The 6,243-nt window shown below is 41.0% G+C and overlaps 1 protein-coding gene across 1 annotated transcript in view; it reads right to left on the bottom strand.

Annotated features, from left to right (window-relative positions):
• The window catches only part of tbc1d22a (TBC1 domain family, member 22a), a 365,114-nt gene that overhangs the window by 155,206 nt on the left and 203,665 nt on the right, over positions 1-6,243 (bottom strand). The gene's annotated exons all lie outside the window — the stretch shown is intronic.

Raw genomic sequence — 6,243 nt, 5'->3', positions numbered from 1 at the left:
CGAGGGGGGTGGGGCACGCAGGGCAGCATACAACACTGACCCAGACAGACCCAGACAGCAGGCTCGATGGACAGATTGGTTGGCAAACACAAGCTAGAATATCTGATGCCCACCAGCAGTAAGTCAAGACCAGCAAGAAAGTGTAGGGTCTGCGCAGCAGGGGCCAGCGCTGCTGGTTGCAGCTAAAAAATATTATTTTGCCAAACAAAATTCCTTTGTTTTCGCTCTTTTATTGAAGGAAATTATTTTTGAGGTGTCACTACATCAGAAAATATTAGCTTCAGAGTCAGTGATGTGCTTGAAATGTTTCATTTCACAAAAGGCTGATTATCTCAGCTTCTAGTCTGAAACGTCTGTTTTTGCTGAAATCAACCTATCTTCTCCGGCTGATAACTAAAGAACGGAAAATGATATCAATAAAATTTTTTTTGCTGATGATACAATAGACTCTCATCGTTCTTTGGGCGTGTTCGGTGTTTACATAGTAATATCACACAATATTCTGTGGGCCTCGAGAAATCACTGAAAACGCTCTGAAACTCTGGCACTGGGAGCGTCCGTTCTCCAAAAGTGGCTGGCACTCAATGAGTTAACGATCAATTATCGATTTTCGACAATTGATGAACATCCCTAGTGTGTGTGTGTGTGTGTCTGGATGTGAAATAAACATCAGTTTCCATTGAGTATGACAGTGGTTCTCAATGTGGGGTCCGGGGACGTCAATGGGTCATTGAGGGGGTTCCAAGGGGTTGCCAGCAAAAAAGGGGAATCATTTATTTTCACTATAATTCCATCCATAAGTAACAAAATGACAGAATGTACATGTCTCACAATTTTGGTAATGGGTTTTATACACTTTCTGTGTAATGAAACATTGCAAGCAAAAATCTTAGGAGACAAAATCCTATCAAATGGGGGTCTGTGGTCTAATTTGTGTCAGTGTATGGAGTCCTTGATATGAAAAAGTTTGAGAACCACTGGTCTATGCAACCAAGAGCATGTTGGCTGGTCAATACATTCATTTGAAAACAGAACTGATAAGGTGGTATGTCTCAAGCCTTAATCATCAATACTATGTGTATTTCAATGTGATGTGCCAAAAAGTGAGCGCCTGTTTGCACATCGCCCAAAAGTCTGCTGCCAAATAGTGATCGCACTAACGTTAAATGCTGGAAGAGGAGATTTTACAAGTGGGATTCAAGTCATATCTGACTCTTTTTCAATTTATTTCAACCCAACAAAAGTTATCTCTCGAATATACAGTATAGCTTAATCCAGCACTATCATCTTCTTGTTGCATTTTCACGATTCAAACAGGCAGACGGAGGAAAAGAAACCATTCAACTTTTACTTGTTTACTCCCCAATTTGGCTCTCTTCCAAATAATCCAGCCACTGTTACTATTCATGAAATGAAATAAGGATCATTAATGGTTTGTAAAAGTGCCAATTAACAACATAACAGAAGTAAAACATGTGCTGCTCTGCGAGCCACATGGACATGGAGCGAGCTACTGTAACTTGTCCCAATTTCCCCCCGGGGATCATTAAAGTCTTTCTGATTCTGATTCTGATTCTGACATCGTACTAGGACTAGGGGCTTGGTTGGTTAAGATCCGTTTACGCGGCGGGGGCGCACTCACAACAGACAATTGTGTTCATATATACACCCCATCCGAGTAACGTCTGGATATCTTCAGGAGTTTTACTAGTCATTGACTACTCCCAAATAGTCGTCGACTAGTCAGGGGAAATATATAATTTTATTCAGAATGGAAATGGAAATGAAAAAAATTATAGAAAATGATTGTTCAAATAAATGTATTATAAATCTTTTATTTATTTATATTGTTTATTTATCAAAGCACATATAAATGAGTAGTCGACTATGATGCACAGTGTCGTGTCGACTAATAGTTTTGATAGTCGACTAGTCTGTGAAACACCTAACAGGTAGAGAAGTATTCTAGGCTTGTCAATGAAGGGCAATCCCAAACCAGCTGGGAGGGGGGGCCCTGGAAAACTCCCTGAAACCCTGACTGATCGAGTGAAGCTGCTTAGTGGTCAAACCAGCTGGAAGGGGCCCAGACAGGCAGACAGGCAGACAGACAGACAGACAGACAGACAGACAGACAGACAGACAGAAAGACAGACAGACAGACAGACAGACAGACAGACAGACAGACAGACAGGCAGACAGACAGACAGACAGACAGACAGGCAGGCAAAGACTTCACATTCTTATTATAGGATGCATGGAAAACTCCACTTTTGTCCTAATGGAATAGCAGGGATGTTTGGCACATGACCATGATTACATTTATGGCATAAAGGCACCATTAAACACTTGGCAATGACAGAAAATTATTATATATTTGGCATTAAGGTATTTTCCTTGTCCAGTGGCATGAAACGGTCACTCTCCATCGCCTAAACAACGATCAGAAAGTGAAAAGAAAATCCCAGCTAGCTTCCAGTATGAGTGCAGATAAACACTCACACACACTCACTTTACAAGCACTTATGACACATAAACATCCGCTTGTACGTTGTAACCATGGCTGTTTGGGCTTGTGGCAGAAGGAAAAGTACTGTAAGGGCAGTAAAGCTGTGTGTGAGTTTATCTGTGTGAGTTTATCTTACTGCCACTGGGTGTTAGTCTGTGTGTGTGTGTGTGTGTGTGTGTGTGTGTGTGTGTGTGTGTGTGTGTGTGTGTGTGTGTGTGTGTGTGTGTGTGCGCGCGCGCGCGCGTGTCTTTATGACTTTAATATGAGTGTTAAGGGCAGTGACATCGCTACAACGCCACCAACATTCCATCATCGCTCGATATTGATTTGGGATGCTGTCACTCGTAAAAAGTATAAACACTACAGTGGTTATAGAATTTGTTCTCATAATCTAGTTAACCTAACATTACTTTACATTGTTACTTATAGAGCTGAACAGTCATGTGACATTTCTTGCCCCGGAAGTGAGTTTGCAATTCATTTTCTCCATAGACATTTTGAGAACCTTAAGCCTTTTAAGGCTAGAACCAAGCCAACCTGTGACCTACTGAATCGTGAGTGACTAGGGCTGGGCGATATGACCAAAATCTCATATCCCGATATAGGTCATTTCATATCCCGATACCGATATATATCACGATATAGCATATTTTCTGTAAATTCAATTTATAGTTTATATAAAATGACCACATGGCCATTTATTTATGTAGCAGTTAAACCAGTTAAAATGTTGTCAAACCTCACAAAGGATACATGCATTCAGAATACAGATAAGCATGGCTATTCTTTACAACACAAATAATAATATTTAGTTGCAGGGCAGTAGAATGAAACACAAACTGAACCACACCACCAGTTCGATTTTCAAAGATTACATTAGAGCAAAACGGGTAGAATAAAAGTTATTTAGCATATAGTTCAGTCCAGTTCTCTCAGTTAATTTATAAAGGAACAAAAATGCTCCACTTCAGGATTTCCATGTTACCAGTTCAGTTCACTCAACAAAAGTACTCCACTCCGGGATTTCACGGTTATCCAACCAACACAACTCTTAAACCCAGGGAAAGCTATAAGCTAAAGCTAACGACAGACATTTTGTTGTCGGCCCTCAATGGATTTCCTTGGGATGATGAGAGGATGGGAGGAGATGTTTTGCCAGGTTTAACGTGAGGAGGACACATGCACATATGGATCAAATGCGGACTTAACACAGCGCAAATGCCTGGGTCGACTAGGCGGACGGAGTGGAGGTAACATCTCCCTGCTCTTTAGCCTACTCACCGGCTGATTTGTGCCACTTATAAAGGGACGCAAGGGGTAAAGAGTGTGATTTGCAACACAACGATATAAACGATAGAGCATCATATGAGACAAAATACATTTTCTATCGTCCAGACTAGGGCTGGGCAATATAATCGATACGGCAATATATCGCGATATTTTATTTCCCGATACTGTATCGATACTTGGAAGCCAAGTATCGCGATATTAATTATTAGGGGTTCAAGCCCTGAAACCCTATTGTTTTTCCTCCGGTTTATTATTCTCGTTAGGGGTTCAAGCCCTGAAGGGGCTGAAACCCTATTGTTTTTGTGCCGGTTTATTATTCTTGTTGTTCATCTGCCCCAACGCAAATTCCCGTGAGTTGGTAAATGGTAGAGACCTGACATTTGGCCCAATGACAGATATTGTTGGCTGGTAGGTGCTCAAAAAAGATTTTTCGAATCGGCCTGAAGGTGGCGCTATAATCGACGGTTTTACGTTAAAGGCCATAACTTCCACGCCGTTGGTCCGATTTTCAAACTTTTTTTTCCCAGATGTTCAGGTGGACCTGCTCTACAAATTTGCCATAAGGACCCTCAATGTCCGCCTGGAAAGTTTTTGAGATATTTGGAAAAGTTTGGAAAACACATTTTTGACATCTCCTCCTAGACCGTTGGACCGATTTGCACGACCATCGCCAGGAAGCATCTATGGAGCAAGCTCTACAAACTGGCTTTTTGAAACCTTTGAAATCTCCTTTCGTTTCGGAGATATTAATCGTTAAAGTTGTGAGAGGGCGTGGCCTATCAGCTAAATTGTCATAACTTCATTACCGATGAAGGAATCTTCACGAAACGTGCAGGAGGTCTTCGCAGACCATCCTAGACCATGCGTGTCAAATTTTGTGCAATTCGACCAAAAGGGGGCGCTATAGCAGCATTCAGTACCTGTACCTTCTAAATTGTTTGATTTTGAAGGGCGGCAGGAAGTGCTGATTCATTGGAATTATGGCCAGCCTGACGTCTTGTATTGACAATTGACACTTCTGAGCTGATTTCAGAAAAGAAAATGTCATTTGGCCTGTAGGGGGCACTATTGTTTGCCTATGGGGGGAGCTACAGCAACGTATCTCCGCAACCGTAACTCGTAGACACTCACGGATGGCGACGTTGGACTCGGGGTGGAAAAGTAACTGACCGAGGCCCGGAATCACCATCGCACCTTCCGTTTCCCAGATAAAAGCAATAATTATTGTGCTTGCTGACAAGCAAGGCACAATCTTAAAGTCTGACATACTTATTATTACTCTTACACTTTACACTTACTCACCTTATAGCCCACTTGACCCATTGTATCAGGACTTCCTGTTCCAAAAGTTGGCTATTCTACCTACTCAAACTAGTTTGACTTATCTGGTCAAAGTTTTGAATTTGAGTTTGAGTCAGAACAGTCAGAATAGGTTTATAAGTCACAATTCCTGGGAGTCCTCATTGATGAGTCACTTGATTTGAAATGCCACATTGAACACTTGTTAACAAAATTGTCTAAATATGTAGGTTTATTTGTCAAAATAAGACATTTTCTTCCTTTGTCTGCTCTATTGACCCTTTACAAAACCTTGTTTGAACCTCACATCAACTACTGTAATGTCATATGGTGCAACACCTTTCCTAGTCACTACAAGAAACTTGAAAGTCTACAAAAGAAAATAATATGAGCCATGTCATGGTCTGGGTTTAACGCACCAACTCTGTTCCATCGCTATGGAGGCTGAGGCTTGCTGATTTTGATCTTCACCAAAATGCTTGCTTGATGTATCAAGTTGTGGATAATATGAATTTCAGACTGGCTGAGCTCATTCCAGTCTGCTGTCCCCTGCACACTCATAATACTAGAAATAAACATGTTATCTCTGGTAAAAAGAAAAAGAAAAAGAAGAAAGCTTAAATGTACTGGCTTAATGCAGGGGCCCGCAGATCTGGAATGAGCTTGATGACAGTACGAAAATGTTGAAATCCATCTCCACCTTTAACAAACCTCTGAAAGAAAAACTGCTCAAATGCTACTTGTAATGAGTATCTATACTCCTCTGATAATGGAACTCTGTCATTGTATTATGTATTATGTGGTATATGTATGTTCTATGTCTTGTATTAAGCGTCATCTGATACGTGTGTTTTATTTGTTTGTCCATTGATACCTGTAGCCTTTTATGAGATCAGCGTCCCTTCAAAAGCTTTAAATAGCTTTCTGGGAGACCTGGCACACTCCCATTGTTAATCTGATGTTGGTGATGATTATGATGACGATGATAATGTATGGTGATGATAACGATGATGTTATGTGTGTGTGTGTGTGTGTGTGTGTGTGTGTGTATGTGTGAATACATTTAATTTAATTTCAAGTGTAAACACAAACAGAACTTCTGATGGTCTACTTCCTGTAATTACTCTCTTATCATGCCGGGCTGTCTT

The sequence above is a fragment of the Poromitra crassiceps genome (assembly GCF_964638095.1).
Source record: "Poromitra crassiceps genome assembly, chromosome: 2".
Taxonomy (NCBI): Eukaryota; Metazoa; Chordata; class Actinopteri; order Beryciformes; family Melamphaidae; genus Poromitra; species Poromitra crassiceps.
This window is presented reverse-complemented; position numbering and strand designations above follow the sequence as displayed.